The 18,900-nt window shown below is 41.8% G+C and overlaps 1 long non-coding RNA gene across 1 annotated transcript; it reads right to left on the bottom strand.

The window, feature by feature from the left end:
• Window positions 1–737: 737 nt before the first annotated feature.
• Window positions 738–8,372, bottom strand: LOC120371011. Its single transcript, XR_005584104.1, has 3 exons — window positions 8,166–8,372; window positions 5,010–5,136; window positions 738–1,194 (listed from the first exon to the last, which is right to left on the bottom strand). It is a non-coding gene; the product is annotated as an uncharacterized LOC120371011 (long non-coding RNA).
• Window positions 8,373–18,900: the final 10,528 nt, after the last annotated feature.

Below are 18,900 nucleotides of genomic sequence, written 5' to 3'. Positions count from 1 at the left end.
GTGCATTTCTCATGTTATTCATGAAAGAGCAATGCTGCTAGAATCCTGTGTATTTTAAATATCTGTATTTTATGAATTTTGCCTACCACGTGTCCCTTGAAGAGATAAACCAGAAGGCTCACACCTTCAGGTTGAGTTTCGGGACAGGATGTGTTTAAACTATGGGGAGAGCCTCAGGGATCAACATGGGCTAAAGGAGTTGGGCAGGAAATAGGGCAGTGTAGTTGCAGCTTTCAGGAGGGGGTGCCAGGTAGAAGATCTGTACCCCCAAGAGTGTGCCCATAGGCCCTAAGACAGCAGTAGTGTCTAGACTCCATTCAGATTCTGAGGGCTTGAAGCATCCAGAGATTGACCGCTGGACCCCCTCACAGCCCAGAGAGCACTCAGCTGGAGTTGTGACAATGTAATTAACCACTGGAACAATTTATCAAGGGTTGTGATGGATTGTCCATTACTGGCAATTTTTAAATGAAGATTTCAAGTTGTTCTAAAAGAGATGTTCTAGTTCAAACAGGAATTAATTCTGGGCAGTCCTATGGAGTTCAGACTTGAGGTTCACAGTGGTCCTTTCTGGCCTTAGAATCTAAACTATAAAAGTAGTGACAAGTCCAGATTTATATGGAAAGCCCTATCTAGCCCACTTCCCTGAAGCTTTATTGCTTGGGGAAATTCAGTTCAATATTTTGTCACTGTATTTTTGCATAAAAGTTGGGTTTTTATATGTACAGGGTGCAACTAGAATTTAGATAGGCCATCTGGAAAAAAATGCACATAAATACATAAATTAGTGTTTGTTCTTATTCAATACAGACCAAAACAGAGAAAGGTTTGCAGATCTGCTTAGCCATAAGAGAATCAGTAAAGAGGCATGCGTTACAAATCAGTTCAGGAAGGTAGAGTGAAAGTTTGTGTCAGTGCAGAGGGGGCAGAATGAGTTTCATTATCAAACAGGCCAGAGGAGGCTATAACAAATAGAAATGGAGAAGAGCTTTTAAAAAAAATAATAAAAAAGGCAGGTAGACAAGCTAGGTAAGCACAAGGTAGTCTGCAGCCTGACACACTTCTTCCAGACAAAGACGGCTTTTGAAGGGAGTTTGTGTACTTCAGTAGCATCCAGTGTAGTATCAGTTGCAGAAATTCAGCATGTAAAGCATGCTACTTCTTTGAGGCTGTTTCAGTACGCAATTAGTCACCCTGGGGGACAAAATGAACTAGCTGATAAAAGACCAAGACAAGGACCTTGCAAAGCAAACTATAAAGAATCATATAACTTGCAGCAGTTGATAGAACCAATGTCCATCTAATTTCAACTGCTGCAAACCCCTCCTGTTTGGTGTGCACTCAGAACTTACTTCACAGAATCATGGCTAAATATAGAAGACAGCCTTCTGATCTGAAATAACACACTAGTTCCAGTAGCACAGGCCACTGAGGAAGAACAAGCAGACAAAGCCTATATAAAAGGGCAGGTCATGCAGTGGCTGCTGAACCTAAAACACAATCAAAGTAAATATCTGCCCTCCTCCTTCATAACTGATTCCCCTTCTCCATCTCTTCCACTTTCAGTGACAGCTCAATATCAAGGCTATGTCATGAGTTCCCTTTTTTGAGGCTGGGGTGGTGTATTGAGTCTTCCTTGAAATGTAAATTTACCTCTCTCAGACTTAATATTTAAACATAGTCCAGGGTCATTTAGACTAGAAAAAAAAAGTAAGCCTAATGTCACACACTCCGACACAAAATAGAAGAGGAGCAAAGAGGAAAGCAGAGAAGAGAAAGAACAGAGAAGTAAAGGGGGGAAATGAGTTTGCCATTTATTTTATATTTTTGGCAGGTGCCTCCTGATAATAGGGTGATGCTTCCCAGTGGTAACTAGGGTATCCAAGATACCACCTGCTCTTAGCATGAGGAAATCTTGTTCATGCCTGCTAGGGGTCAGCTCCCCAACTCCACTGGTCATAGGCAACACAAGCACTCCCCCCCAGGTCTACACAAACTCTAGCTTAGCAATAGGCATGCTCCAACTCCTTAGTCCTCTGAGCATCTCCCTCAAGTGTCCAGCACCAGTTCCAGAGAACACCCCAGCATTTACAGATTCCCTGCTCCCAAAGTAGTACAGCCCAGCTTATGAGTGTCAGTCACTTAACACACAGCACTTACATATGTTTATAGTGAAAACAAGTTTATTTAACAAAGTCAAGAAATTCAAGTGATAGAACTAGAAGTACTGGAAACAAAGGATTATATGTAAAATAAAATGATAAAAGTCTAGGTTCTATAATGCATGTTATTTAACTAGACACTTTTCTGTCTTACAGAGCATATAGTATAGCCAGACTAGGCTGTGATCTTCCATTCAAGAAAAAAGTCATGTCAGCTTGCCTCCTAGGTGAAATATTCAGCATGTTTGTTTGCACCCCAGATATATCAGAGCAAGCCACTGTACTTATGAATAAGTGCCCTCCCCCACCTACTGGTTATTTTTCCCTGTGGCTTTCCTCTCTTGTCAATATCACAATTCCCTGATTAGCAAATGTTTATCTCCCAGCCTGGTAATTGTGTAGTGGGTGTTGTCTGCCTCACAATGCATGTCTATTTGTACATTGAACCTGAGGCTAGAGAGCTCACATGCACCCTTTAGTGAAATATGCTGCATACTGTATATTTGACCCAAGGGATCCCTGTAAAACCCTTTGCACCCCTAGTGCCCTCTGCCAGTTGTCACCAACAGGTCCTGGGGTCACATATCTCTAAGTGTCTGAATATTTGCTTGGGAACTAGGCTCCCTTAGTCAATTTGTATAGTATAATACTATTTAACACTTGCATAGCACTTCTTTGTAGATCTCAAAGTGCTTTAAAAACGGATATATAGCCATTAAAATCCCGATTTTTCAGATGGAGAAGCACAAAGAGGTTAAGTGACTTGTACAAAGGTACAGAGTGAGTCAATAGCAGGCCCATGAATGAAATCCAGCACAACCCTGACATGTACCCCAATACTCCATCCACTTAGCTAAGCTTCCTCTGAGGCATTATTGCCATGATGCTTGTAGGAGATTCCATACAGCAAGGCCCTTAAAGGATTTTTCCAGCTTGGGCCACAACCTTACCTTTCCCATGAAGTTTAAGGTATTGGTTTTGACTATAAAGCCCAAAACAGTGTGGGTCCTGACCTCCTGAGGGACCACCTTGGTCCTTCCTGGTAAACATGAGAGGGGGCTGGCAGTAGGGTGTTCTCAGTGAATGACCCTCAGCTCTGGAACTCGCTACTCCTTCCACTGATTAGCCAAAGCCTGGATTAGGTTACCTCCAGCATACACTGCAAACGCCACCTGTTTTCCCATGTTTTTCCTGTTTTTCATTTGTTGTGGTTTTGCTTTGTTGGGGTGAGGGAGAGAAGCTCAGTTAAAGGGGAGGATGGAGTAGAGTTTGTATACAGAATATTTGGGGGGGTGGCTGGATGTAACCTTCCCACTCATAGTGCAGCATGGACAGAAAACACCAAACCAATAAGCATGTTAATGAGAGAAACAAAGTTCTCTAGCCATCAATGCTCCTAGCTCTTCTAGGAACTCTGGCGCATCTCTTCCCTTTCACATAGTTGCAGGGGAATCCACAGATTTCATGCTAATATGAGAAATCTCTCCTTATAACCCATTAGAGTGCTGTGCCACAGCAGAAGCCAGAGTATTTCCCATGCACTGGCTGGCCTATGAGGTCAAGGTAAGAAGTCCACCCTGGCCACCTCTACTCCCCAGAAGACCCTTTATGGACTGGGGAGACAATGATCTCTAACAGGTGTCTCAGACACACAAAATATTTGGGACACAGGAGGATGCAATGGAGGGGGTTGCTTGGCTTGAGGCAGAAAACGGGCAGGGTACCAGGCCTCCACGCACAAAAGCATCAAAAGGTAAAGAGTGTGTGTAGAAGGGGAAAGGGTCCTGTGCATCCCCAAGCTAAAGAAGAAGAGGGGCCTGTAAACAGCTGGGCATGTTCAGGAACCTTTCCTAGATAGGTAACAATCCAAAACCACCCTCATTTAGGGTGAATTCTTGGTTCTTTATGAATGTTCTTCACAGCCCTGGTAATAAAGCAATAAGAAACATCATTGTATCACATCAATGCACATTTATACAGGATAGCCCACCCTGCACATAATAGCACTGTTTCATTCAAAGGGATGACATCTTTTTACAAACAGCTGTACATACCAGCAAAACTCTCAATGCAAAGCAACGCCATCTGTGCTTTTCAGAGGGAGATTACATGTGTTTTAAAAGGGCATTTTGTCAACTCGTAATCTAATCAAGTTTTAAAAAAAAAAAACAGGAGAGTTAAAAGTAATTCCATGTACTACACTTGCTCCTGGGTCTACCTGACAATGCTCCCTGGCTTTCATAATCACATTTTCCTACTCCTATAAAATGTTCTTTTCTCTCATGTTCCTGTGAGAAAGGCCCCAATGCAGGGAAGTGATTGGCAAACAGCTACACTGACGGTGCAGCTGACAAAATTTTGTGCAAAAAGTAAACAAAGTGGAAAAAAAAAGTGTTTTCCTAAATCTTTTCCAGATGCAAGTAACACCTAAGATTATTGTAACAGTAGAGCTGGTCAGAAAATTGGGGCTTTTCCAAAAACTGAAATGCCTCATTGGAGTTATAATTCAGGTGCCTCATGATCCCATTCTCCTATATAGGCAGGTTCCCCTATCAGACTACATCTCCCATTGTGCACCTTTAGCTCCCTCTAATGTGGGCAGACCAGTACCAGCTCATCCCAAGGCCCCTAGGCCTCACTTAACACTGACAAATGCATAGCTGGAAACCAGTCTGGCTCACCTGTGTTAACTTTGTTAGATGAGATGTTAATTTGATAAGAATGTGTTTAGACTTGCTGAAATGCTTGTAGGATGCTGCAGGTATTGATCTCACATACAACTGTAGCCCATGGCATAAAGTTATATTTCGTGTTTGTACTGTACACCTCTGTAATTGTGTTACTTACCAAACAAGAAGGAAGCACTAATTAGTGTAAGGTTCTGGTCCTGTACACAAGAAAGCTCAGTGAAACCAAATGAGCCACATGAAACAAAGGAGAAGGCAGGCACCAATACTTGTTCCATCATTTTGATCTGTGGGAGAAGGAAATAAAAATGCCTGATGAGAAGGAACTGTATCACTATGGTGCTTGGAATTCAGAGAGGGCAATATTTCTAAGCACAAGCAAGGGATGTCCAAGCTACTTAGTTTGAGTTAGCCAAAATGAAGAGCTTGCACAGATAGCAGCTACTATCACCGTTTGGAATCAAGCACGGTAGCTCATTTGTGTCTGTATATTTACCTGATTTAACCTTATAAATAAATCATTTATTTTTTCCTAGTTAATAAATATTTAGTTAGTATTATAGCACTGGCTACAAGTGTTGTCTCTGAGGTACAACTGAGCTGGGGTAAGGGACTGGTCCTTTGGCTCTGGAAGTAACCTGAATATTGTTGTGGTTTTTTTCTGTATCACAAAGGCAAACTTGCCTAGGTGGTAAGATGACCCAGAGTACCCAAGGGGACCGTCTGTGACGCCATGTTAAAGCTGTTGTAGTGCTGGAGGAATTCATACCCGGTACGTGGTTGTGACATCTAAGTCTAGAACATACAACCAGTTTGGAGTTTGTGCCCTGTTTCTTAACAGTCTTCCCTGAGGTTGGCAGTCATGATTGTGAGCCAAGGTTGCTGCAATTAGCCCATGACTGCCCATTTGTTGGACATGTAGGATGGAGAGACCCTCTTCTTGGTGAGGAGAGGCACTGAATCAAAGAAGATGTAGTCTGACTGGGGAGCATGGCCCATAGTGCAGAATGGGGAAAATGAGGAAAACTAGCAACAACTCCTAGGAGGCACCATGGCAGAATATCCAAATTAAAATATTTTTGATTTTGATGGAAACATTTCAATTTGGGGTCATGAATTTTCCAGATGAAAAACTGAAGTTTTCCTTGGGAACTAGGTGATTTTTGTGAAATTTATTTTTTGATAAAACATAAAAAAACAGTTTCAACAGAAAAAAAACTTTTGACCAGCCCTAGTTAGGAGTTTTCAGACAGAAGTTTGATTTTTAAGTTAGCGATCTCCCTTTAAAGAAATACTGTAGATGCTGTTAGTACTAGGCCAATAATTTGATCTACGCGAGTAGAAGCCTATGGGCTTGTAGCACAGCACAGACTCACCCCTGCGGCACCTCCTGTTGGTCACCCTCAGGAATTAGTTCTTCAACCCAGGAGTGCCCTCTGCAGGCCAGTGGGCCACTTGCTGTTGGCCCCCATGTCCCTCGCAGGACCCCAGTGCCCTTGTCTTGGGTGCTGCCCCCCCTGGCAGTACCCCACTTTCTCTAGCGGTTTCCCCACCCCAGGGGATCCCCCAACCCCCTATCCCCACATCACCTCAGTCATGGGTACTGCCAGTCTCTGTTTAGCCCCCGCACCCTGGGACAGACTGCAGTCTATCAGCCAATCATCACAGGCAACAAGGGGTTTGGACTGGCTGCCTTTACCCACCCTCCAGCTGCCCCTCTGCAAGCCCAATACCTAGGAGGCCTAGAACAAGGCCCTGCAGCCTGGGGAGTTGCTAGCCTAGGGCTTGCCAGCTCCTAAGGCCTTGCCCCAATCCTGTCTCCCTCTAGGTCCCCTGAGTAAGTACACCAGCAGCCAGGCCTATCTCCCTCTCAAGTCAGGGAGAGACTTCTCCTTCTGGCATCCCTGGCCTTCTTATAAGGCCTAGTTGCTCAGTTTGGTGTGTGGCCTCAGCTGCAGCCACTTCCCCCAATCAGCTGGGGTCTTACTCCCTTGCCCAGCCCCAGCCTTTTGCAAGGCTTTTCCAACCCCTTCCGGGCTGGAGCGGGTGTTCACCCTGCTACAGGGCTAGACTCACTCATGTTCATAAGTATTTACTCACAAGAGAAGTCCCACTGAAGTCAATATGCCTGGATTTATGGGAATACTCAGGAAAGTACATGTTCATCAATGTGAACAGAGGGCTGCAGAGTCTAACCCCATCTGTTTTTAATGTTTTTTTCCTGTTTTGCATCCCAGCTATAAGCAGACATTTACAGAAATCTGTTAGGATTTTGCTGTCAGAACCACAAAGGGAGCAAGATTCTTATAAATCTCAGTAGAACACCCACATTCAGGAATAGAGATAAAACATATTTTGGGGGAAAGCAGCTACTTGTGGGGAGGGAGAGCTCAGTGGTTTCAGCATTAAGCTGCTAAACCCAGGGTTATGAGCTCAATCCTTAATGAGGCCATTTAGGGAACTGAGGTAAAAATCTGGGAATTGGTCCTCTTTTGAGCAGGGGGTTGGACTAGATGATCTCCTGAGATCCCCTCCAATTCTGATATTCTATGATTATGCTGTGCTTGTGTCCTGTGTATGCATTTGCCCATGCACTGGGGAAAACTAGGCACTTGCCTGTGATAAGATTCAATTACTGTTCACTTATGCAGACATGTAGTCCTTGAAGCTCTTTGTTCAATTAACAGCAGGTCACTTAGAAGAGATGACTCTAACATTTAAGGTCAGGCAAATTTTTGCTCTTCCAATGTTAACAAGGTGCTAGGCAAACAAAACAGTCTCCCAAGCTGCCAAAATAAATAAATAGTGCTATCCCTGTCACTCATCCAGAATTATGTCAGGAAGATTAAACTGGGACAAATTTAGCAAGTCTGGTTGGTTGGATAAATGGAGGGGGAGTAAGATAGCCTTGTTGGGGAAGGATGGAATTATGGGTGAAGCCCAGGGTTCCAGGACTACAAATGGTATCTGGGTTTTATTCCCATCTCTAACTTAATATTTTGCATAACTTCAGGCAAAACACTTAACCTCTCTTTGTCTCAGCTTCTCCATCTGTAAAATAGGAAGAAATTACTTACCTCTCCCATGGGGTGCTGTGAAGTTCAACTCATTAATATCCATAAAGCACTTTTAATTTCTACATTGCCTTCCATCTGAGGATGGCAAAAGACTATCATTACAAAAACCCTTCACATTAGTAATTTAATTGATGTTTTTGGAGCATAACAAACAGAGCCAAGTAGTAAAATACATAATCATGAAGAAGCCAATATGAGATTAAAATGCAAACAACTGCTATACAAAGAAAATGACGTACCATAGCTATTGTCATAGCATCATCTACACTTTACATCTGGGACACTAACAGCTGAGATGCATGATGTCAGTTCTCACCAGAAAAACGTAAAGGCCAGTCCAACTCTGAAGAGTGATCCAATAAAAATAGCTCCTCACTCAACCATTCGGTTTCCCTTTGTGTATTCTGACTGCTAGCTGCTTGCTTTGCTGAGCCCTTGCCGACACTCAAGGATAACTTTGGTGCAGTAATCAGTGTACTAGCACTGGTGCTACTTTAAGCAAAGAGGAAGTCAAGATTTGGTTTGCACCAATTAAACTAATTGGTACATCTTGATTAGCTCACTCCCAGTTACCTCAATTAGTGCACATTCTTACCCATCCTATCATTCAATAATGGTGAAGCTACATTTTAAAGAAGGCTGGTGAATGTGTGTCATGAGTACTGATCTGCAGAAGGGAACCTCTTGCCCCGTAACATTCTTGGGTCTAATGTAGTAGTTCCTCTGTACTAAATAAGCTCTGTGGGCCCCCTTCTGATCTTACCTTACGCCACTGTGAATCAGGAATACCGCTATTGAGTCCCTGGAGTTACACCAATGTAAAACAGGTGTAAGTAGAGTCACAACAGTCCCAATATTTTAAGAAGAAGGGTTCTACGTTGCTATCCAATGAAATCAGCACCTCACGGATGAATGAATATTCCTTTTCACACTGCTCTCTATTAGTGTCCCAGTTCAACAACATAAAACTAATTTGCCGGATAAGATAATCAAATCTAGGTGACTTTGTTAGACCAGCCTAGAGACTCTGAAGTGTGCCATTGAAATTAGTGAAATGAAAGGGAAAAAACTGAAGCTGCTTTCCTTCCCCTTACTCTCTCCTTGTCTTTGCAGCTAGCGATCACACAGATCACTAAGACACAGATGGATTACCGCACTGAAAAGAGTATTGGTGATTTTATTGATGAGCCTCTCAAATCATCACTAAAACAATATAAGCTGTTCACTTCCCAGCTGGAGTCAAATGGACTGATGACTGTTGTCTCAGCCTTCACTGATGATAAACGAGGCCACCCTACCCACTCAGGTCCTTGACCCAAATTCACAGTTAGTCCAGTGACCCAGCCAAAGACTTGAGAGAGAGCGAGTATGCCTAATGAAGCTTGTCACCATTCTTACTATTGTTCTCCATCACTCTGGCTGTAATTGATTTGTCAAAACAGTTATTTTTCAATAATCAACCTAGCAGCCAAGTCACCTCATAAACATTAAATCTGACTCGCTCTCTGCTTTCCTTCATAACTAATGCACCCAACAGACTACAAAAAAAATGCCCCTCTAAAACTTTTCTCCATCTTATTACAGGAAGGCAAATGGAAATAACCTTGTATAAATACATACATTGTTTTGCTGCCTTTTAATTTTACTGGGTGACCCCCGCTTCTTTATATCCTTTTAGGAATAAAAATAGTAATTATTTAAACAAACAAAAGGAAGTACTTCTTCACACAACAAACAATTAACTAGCGGAACTTATTGCCATGGGGATGTTGTGAAGACCCAAATTGTAACTGGATTCAAAAATGTATTAGATGAATTCATGGAGAATATGTTCAACAATAGCTATTAGCCAAGACAGTCAGGGCACAACCCCATACTCCGGGTGTCCCTAAGCCTCTCACTGACAGATGCTGGAACTGGACAACAGGGGATGAATCACTTGATGATTGCCTTGTTCTGTTCATGCCCGTTCAAGCATCTGGCATTGGCCACTGTCGAAAAACAGGATACTGGGCTAGATGGATCATTGGTCTTACCCAGTCTAGCTGTAATTATGTTCCTATTGTTTGTATTATGTTAGCAAATAGAGGCTCTAATAAAAGTCCAGGGCCAATTGTGCTAGTTACTATACAAAGGCATATCAAGAGATAATCCCCGCCCCAAAGATTTTACAAGTCTGAACTGATAAAACAGACAATTGGTGGTAGAAAGGAAGGGTTATTATCATACCCAATTTACAGAGGGGGAACTCTGGCACAAAAAGATTAAATCAGAGATCCAAAAAAGTCTTCCATATGTACTCAGCTTTAAGCAATAATATTTGTACAAAATATGCCTTGTGAGGTATCATATGAAAGCTAACAACATGCTGGTTATTAATATCGTTATAAAATGCATGTGATAATGTTTTATGTGAAGCTATGAATTACTTCTGTATGATGTTACCATAACATGTTTAAGACAAGACATCTTAGCCCAGGCAAAGGTGATAAACAAGTCTGTCCTAAACAAAAGAATATGGGATTACCTCAATTTACATATTATCAGTAAACTAAACACAGAATGGAATTATCCTGATCCTAAAATCAAGTGAGAGAATTAACCTGGCTCCTGCACACCAGAGAGATGCAGGAGACTGCTGGGTAAGTTCAGTATACTGTATGCTTCAGGAAAACTGATAGGTTGGAGTGTTTTACTGTCTGTAAAGGCAGCAAACCAAACCCTTCCTCTGTGAGGGTCCAATGAGAGGGACAGTCTATTCAGAAGGACAATTTGGTGGCAAATTCAGGGCTGGAATGATACTAAGGCCAGCCTGCAAGGAGTAGGCAGGTTGGGCAAAGCCAGGGTGAGGTTTGGGGGCTGCTGACAGGCTGTAAGGGGTCAGAGCCCCAGACACAAGCTGCACATCCAAAAGATACCTTGGGTAACAATGCGGATGATGATCAAACCCCTTACTGGCCTGGATGAACCCCAAAACAGCACATCATATCTTTAGGCACCTCAATACCTTGGAAAAATCTGTCCCTAAGTGATTTGCCCAAGGTCACAGTGTCATATTGAAATAGTCAGGAACTGATTTCAGGTCCCTGGCATCACAGTCCAGTGCTTTCACCAGGAGACAATGTTTCCTATTAGGTTGGTCTCCTTTCCTTACCCATTTTACAACTTACTTGCAACACTTTGGGTTATTAAAATTGACAGACCTGTTAAAATCTAATTTACTTATCACTTATAGCACCTGCTGAAGTAGACTGATCTGTTTCTCATCAGTTTCATTCTTTGGTTTCCATGCACTAGAATGATGGAGCCATGAGCTGTTGCAAACTCTGCAGAGCTATGTTTAATTTAGATTTTAATCCACAAAATGATTTTGGTTTTAAAATATCATGGCCCTGATTTTTTTAAAAATTAAGATTGTACAGTTATTGCATGCCCAAATAGTTTCGTCATTTTCTCTATGTAGGTATTTGATTTAAGTGAGCAACCACTATAATTGCAGGAAAACTGAGCCTAACCCGTCTGATAATTCTAACTAAACCAGAAACGAAGTTTGACAATAGTGTATTTGATCAAAACATTAGTGCAACATACTGCATCTACCTACTTATTATTAACATTTAAGTCACACACTGTTATCATCTACATAGCCACCCAAGCAGCAACAAACAGATATACCTTACAGGGGTGTTCTGAGTATTAATTAGTTAATAACAGTAAAACACTTTGAAGGTGTAAAGCTCTGCTACATAAATGCTAAGTGCTGTGCCATTATATATGAAGAAATGAAGGAGAATTTGATAGGTGGAATTCTACTAGACTCTCTGTGCTTGAAAAGTAATTACAGCAACAGTACAAGTTATTTTCTTAGTTAATATGACAATCCATGACCCAGCCCATCAAACCATTGTTTCCAAAGAGTGACTATTGAGTGGAACTAACAGCTCACAGCAATGGAAATGTTTTCCGTCCAGAGAATATAATGCACATCACTACCCCTGGAAAACTGGAACAAAGATGACAAGCACAAGGAAACCACCAGACAGTGGATTTCCACCCGTCCTTTTATCCTCAAGAACAGTAGCTGAACTGGGGTGGGAAGGGACAAGGGGAAGGGGTGGGGGTGCCGAGAATAGAGGATATTCAAGGGGAATTAACAGAGAAACTAAAAGGAGCAGATCCAAGGAACTGTAAGCTTTTTTCGTGTTCTTTTTATTATTCTGTTGTTCCACGGCTAATCAGACACAAGTGGCACCTTAATTTACCTGGGAAGCCCAATCATACTCAGTAATGCCTGGGTATATTTCCGATATATACCTCAGGTAGCTTTGCTTCTTTTTGCTTTATACACTCTAAAATGAGGGCCAGATTCTGATCTCATCCGCAGGGATTAAATCCCAAATAACTCCTCCCATAGGCACCAACTCCGTGGTATTCTGTGGTTTAAGTACCCACTGAAAAAAATAGGCGGTGCTCAGTACCTACAGGGCCAAATTAATCTTTTGTGGGCCCTGGCACTCGGACCGTGGCCCAGCCTCCTCTCGTCCTCTTCCCACTGCGGCCCCACCCGCCACTCCGCCCCAGGGCCCTGCCCCCACTCAGCCTCTTTACCTCCAAGGCCCCACCTGTCACTTGCATGGGTGGGAGAAGAAAGCGGAGAGGAGCAAGCGGGGGCAAAGGAGGAGAGGATGGAGAGGAGCAAGCAGCGGGCAAGACCTCGGGGAGAAGAGGCACCCACAAGCCACAGTGTTGCTGACAGTTTCATCCAGAAAGCTACAGTGAGACGTAAAGTCTTTAAACTGGGACATTAGTGAAGACAGCATGTAGGTGAACGCAATGATTTTAATATATTGTAATTCAAGATAATATAATTATGTAGTTCATTACTATTTTTAATAATGATTAAACTGTTAAGATACCAATGACAGACATATATTCAATAACTAGAATATGAAAGAAGAGTATAATATGCTGAAAATAGCCTCCCCGCAAAACTGGCAGAGAGCTCCTCCCCATCAAACACACACCCCTCTTCAAAAGTACCCACCAGCAAAACAAAAGTTAACACCTGTGACTCCACTGACTTTAGAGGTTATTCTGGATTTGTAATGCTATCAAGGAGATGAAAATCCATTTCAGGACTTTAAAAACATTAAAACAACAGGCCTTACCTGGCAGAGCTTGAATCATTAATGTCAGAGACAACACATCAACTCTTTTGGCCACACAGATCTCCAGTTAAACTCAGTATGAGAAAGTAATTAATGGAATTCATTTTGCATTTTGGGAGGTGAAGGGAAACAAGGTAAAATTACTAAAAACTATGATAATACAACTTTAGAATTTGCACATTTAAGCAATTCATTATTCAAGTGGAAATTAAAGGTAAGCACTCATCTTTGATTCTGCCTTCTTGCATATTACACCACAATGGTATTTAATTAGCTGATCACGCCATGTTTTTCAAGCCATATGTTTATGCAGTCATGTTAACTATATACTGAACTTGGAGTGTTTTCTGCAACTTTAGAGACACATTTATCTAATGAAATTTGTGTTTGTGTAATTACTGTATCAAAATTCATGTGTGCAATGATCCCTAACTGTGGAACCTTAGAATGTGACTCTACTCTAAAAAGTGGCTCTATAGACACATCATGCTTACAGAGTGAGTAACAAGCCATAAGAGTGAAAATTAGCTGGCACCAGGTGGGCTTTGTCAACTGCTTTCTCTTAAACTCTCCTATCCAAGGAGTATGCATCCATGCACTTGGACCATAAGGCAGCAACTAGCCTCTTATGCTTCATGGTCAAGCGCAGTAATGGTCCTGCTAAAAAGGCACTGGTCCATCAAATGGTTACCTTGGTGTCTTAATCACTGCAAAAACTGGCAGAGTGCAAGTGCAGAGGCAACATAATGGCCCAGTATGAGAGCTGCCTCTGACTCTAAAGCATGTTCTGAGATGTACACTGCATGTGCAATGCATGTCTCAAGATGTGCACTCTTATCAGCTTCCCCATGTTAAAGTGTGCAGTGGTTTCATTTAGCATCATCAGTTTACTATAACTATCATGCATGGCAGTGGCAGGGAGGAGTACACCCAGGAGTACATCTGGGATTGGGGAAGAGTGGATCAGCTTGGTGACCTTATCACTCAGGATCTGAATAACTCCCCACAGAGATCTGAGAAGTGTTGCAAAGCTCGCTTGCGTATATCCTGTGCCAGGATTTAGTCCTATGACATACAGGTAAATGGTAATTGGGATAAAATACAACATAATTTTACAAAAGGTAGAACTTGCCAGACCAACCACATCTCTTTCTTTGAGAAGATAACCGATTTTCTAGATCTAATCTACCTGGATTTCAATAAAGTATTTGATGCAGTTCCACATGGGAAATTATTCGCTAAATTGGAGAAGATGGGGATTAATACAAGACTCAAAAGGTGGGTAAGGAATTTGTAAAAAGGAAGACTACAACGGGTCATGCTGAAAGGTCAACTCTCATGCCGGAGGAAGGTTACTAATGTAGTACCTGAGGCCTCACGCATTGGTCTTGGAACTAATCGTATTTAATATTTTCATTAATGACCTTGGCACAAAATGTGGGAGTGTGCTAATAAAATTTGTGGATGACACAAAGTTGGGAGGTATTGCCAATAAAGTGGAGGACTGGAATATCATACAAGAAGATTTAGACAACCTTGAAAACTGGTGTAATAGAAATGGGATGAAATTTAATAGTGCAAAGTACAAGGCCATGCACTTAAGTGTCCTGCTTTGAGCAGGGGGTTGGACTAGATGACCTCCTGAGGTCCCTTCCAACCCTGAGATTTTATGATTCTATGATTAAGGACTAACAAGAATTTTTGCTATAAACTGGGGACATATCAATTGAAAGTGACAGACTTGAGTGTACTGGCCCATCGGAGGATGACTGTAAGTTGCCAACGTGATGCAGCCATGAAAAAGGTGAATGCAATCCCTGGATGCATCAGGCGAGGTATTTCCAGCAGAGATAAGGAAGTGTTATTACCATTATACAAGGTGCTGATGAGATCTTATCTTGAATACTGTGTGCAATTATAATCTCCCATGTTTAAGAAGGATGAATTCAAACTGGAACAGGGGTAGAGAAGGGCTATAGGATGACTAGAGTAATGGAGACCCTAAGTTATGAGAGGAGACTTAAGGAACTTGGCTTCTTTAGTCTAACAAAACAATGGATGAGGGGAGACATGATTGTCCTCTAATATATCAGAGGGACAAACACCAGGGAAGAAAAGGAGTTATTTAAAGTAAGAGTCAATATTGGCAGAATAATAAATTAATATAAACTGGCCATCAATAAGTTTAGGCTTGAAATTAGATGAAGGTTTCTAACCATCAGAAGAGTGGAGTTCTGGAATAGTCTTCCAGGGAGTGTAATAGGGTCAAAAAACCTAATTTGGTTTAAAACTGAGTCTGTAAATTTATGGAGGGGATGGTATGATGATACTACCTACAATGCCATATGGCCCATCTGCAACTGCTATTAGCAAATATCTCCAGCAGCTGGAGATAGGACACTGGGTGGGGAAGGCTGAGTTACTACAGGGAATTCTATCCCAGGTATCTGGGTAGTGGGTCTTGCACACATGCTCAGGATCTAACTGATCACCATATTTGGGGTCAGGAATAAATTTTTCCCAGGTCAGATTGGCAGACATACCGGGGAGGGTCATCTTTCTCTGCAGCATGGGGCACAGGTAATTTTCTCGTTTGAACTAGAGTAAATGGCAGATTCTCTGTAATTTGAAGTCTTTAAATCAAGATTTGTGGACTTCAGTAACTCAGCAAGAGGTTGTGGGCCTACTTCAGGAATGTGTGGGTGAAGTTTCATGGCCTGCAATGTGCAGGAGGTCATGATGGTCCCTTCTGGCCTTAAAGTCCAAGCCCAAACATCTAAACTGAAATAAAAGACCCATGATATGGCCACGGATGGCCCAGATCAACTGATGCAGGCTCATGGGGCTTGAGCTGCAGTGTAGATGTTCAGGCTTGGACTGGTGCCTGGTCTTTGAGACCCCTTGAGGGGAGTCGGGCTCAGAGCCCGGTCTCTGCCCAAGCTAGAACATCTACACTGAATTTTATAGCTCTGCAGCTAGAGCCAGCTGACCAGAGCTCTGAGACTCAGTGCCATGAGTTTTTTATTGCAGTGTAGATATACCCTATGAGTCTATATCCAGATTCACATCCTCCCAGCTTTCTTAGATTATTAGCCTTGGGGAAATGACAATTTTTTTGGTCACAACAAACATTCCAACCTCCAGTAAAGAAAAAATCTAGAGTTAGACTAACAATAGTATCTCAGGTGCAACATCTGTGACTTCACTTGTACTAGTTTCAAAATAATATTCCGTCGAGATTTCACTTTGCACATTATAACACTATTGCTACAAATACAGAATATTTAACACCCAATTCAACCAGAATTGAAGCTGGTTAGAGTGGCTATACTAGTGAAATATTTGCTTTGTATTGTGTGTTACTATTTTAAGTATCCTCAGTGTCTTCTGAATAATTTATCACTCTTCCCAGACAACTTATGTCACCAAATTTGGGGTAGTTACAAAACAACTCTGAAAAGCTGCCTATTAACTATTTTGCCATGTTCTACTGTACTGATCTTTCATCAAGACCTTGGTTAAAGTGAGAAACCATTCTCTTGCAGCTGAGAAGAGGATAGTAGAGACTCAACCCAGGAAAAAGTAGCGGGCAGAAGACAATCTCTCTGAGATTACTTTCCATAAAATTGAACTGGCGACATCTGCTCAATCTACTGTAGATAAAAAGCAAACTATTTTCCATCTCATTAACTCAGAGGATGAGATATTAAATAAACCCCGGGGGCCTCGTGCTTTGTTATCACATTTAAGGCTTGTCCCAGACTCTCTGCATTAGTATTTTCGTGCAAGAAAGAAACTAAAAATTGCATGTTTCTTTTATGTAGCAAATGCTTACCCATTTAAATTCCTAGATGACCTAAACCAAAGAAGTCTCTGCTTAATCTGACTGTCTCTAATTACTAGTCACTTAGCCTAAATTATTAACCATGTCCTCAGCAGTGATGTATGGTACACGTAAATCTCCAAACAGGATTCTAATAGAATTATCTAATTCTATTAAACCACAAACAACTACCCATTAAATATTTATTAGCAAGCTTGCATTCATTTAAGACAGATTGGAGTGTCAGCAAACCACTGTGCATTTAAGTTTTCAGTGCCATGGATTCAAAATGAACTAATCAGAATCATACCTATTGATTAACTACCAATTAGTTGGCTAATCAAACTCAATAAAAAAAAGATATGAAAAGAATTTACAAAGTAGAGTATGGATCTTTTAAAAATATGCACTCTCTTCAAATAAACAAGTTTATTAAAGCTGGGCTTACTTGATTATGTAAAGCTTTTAGCTTAGTCTACCGTAGGGCAAAGATGCTAGATGTTAAGTAATTACATTTTCTTTGCTGTGCCCAGGAACTGTGCTTCTAATAAATGGGAAGAACTGTTTTAAATCACTTACAAGGTTCAATTGGATTTTAAATTCTCATGGCAGCATGCTGAGATGGGTAGGGGCAAAGTCTAACATGACAACAATACAGGTAAACAAGTATTCAAAAATGTAAAGGCATGGACTTTTATTGACAGTGAGGTTATAGGCAATAGCCACGACTTGCTCTCTAAATATGCAAAGACCATAAAGGATACACTGAAAGGACAAGGAGAACAAGAAACAAAATGTCTGTAGTTCCCACTGAGATTATTATATAGCATCTCCACATATGTCTAAGAATGTTGAGTTGTAATAATTTTATGAACACTGAATGCAACCTGCTCAGTGAAGTAAAGTTACTGTATAACTATGGAGCATGATTAGATTTTCCTGTATGAATGTTTTCCTCTAACTTAGTAAGGGGCCATGCGAAAAGCAATGCAATAGCTATAGATAAGTACATCTCCCATTAAACACTGCGGTATGGAGTAATTACAGGACAATGGCACTCTCCCAGGCTGTGTTGCCAAGGCTGGGAACTAACACATGAAAGGGTTAGAAAGTTAAAAAGCCTTCTCAGGAGAAGATCAATTGTCAGGAGCGGCCTAGGGAGACAGGTCAACACTGAGGTCAACATTACCACTTATACTGTTATAACTTATGTTGCTCAGAGGTGTGAATAAGCCACCCCTCCCCCTCCCCATGAGTGACATAAGTTACACTGACCTAGTGGACAGTGACAGTGTGGACAGTGCTGTGTCCGCAGGAGAGTTTCTTCTGCGGACACAGCTACCGTCTCTTGTGGTTTTATTATGCCGACAGGAGAGCTCTCTCCCTTCAGCACAGAGCGTCTTCACCGGATGCACTACAGCAGCACAGGTGCATTGGTACAGCTTCACAGCTGTAGCACTTTTAGTGTAGACTAGCCCTGAAAGAGGCTCTGTGGAGGGAGTCTAAAGAAGATGGGCCTTCCCCCCAGACTCAGGGAATGATAAGCCTTAGGGGTAAGGCAAGCAAGCATACAGTCTTAGGATACTGTTTTTAAAATCTATTTTCTCTTACATGCTTTGGTTCTGAATGATTAATACTTAGCTTCAAGAAGGTTGTTCAGTCACTGGATACCAATAGTCATTGCTCCCAGTGGGAAATGAACTGCAGGGACTGATCCTCAGTGAAGCCACTAATCACAGTTGGTACTAGAGGAATGCCCGCCAGAACCCACCTGAGAGTGGGGCTATGTCTACACTACGTACCTTTTAGTGAGACAGCCATGCCGCTAATCATATGATTCTCCCAGGCTTTATCTACACTGCACTTTCATCGCTAAAACTTTTGTCATTCTGGGGGGGGGGGTGTTTTTTCACACCCCTGAACAACAAAAGTTTTACCGATGAAAGTGCAGTGTAGACAAAGCCTGGGAGAATCACATGATTC

This window comes from Mauremys reevesii, linkage group 8 (assembly GCF_016161935.1).
Source record: "Mauremys reevesii isolate NIE-2019 linkage group 8, ASM1616193v1, whole genome shotgun sequence".
Taxonomy (NCBI): Eukaryota; Metazoa; Chordata; order Testudines; family Geoemydidae; genus Mauremys; species Mauremys reevesii.
Note: the sequence above shows the minus strand (reverse complement) of the source record. Positions and strands in the feature narration are given on the sequence as shown.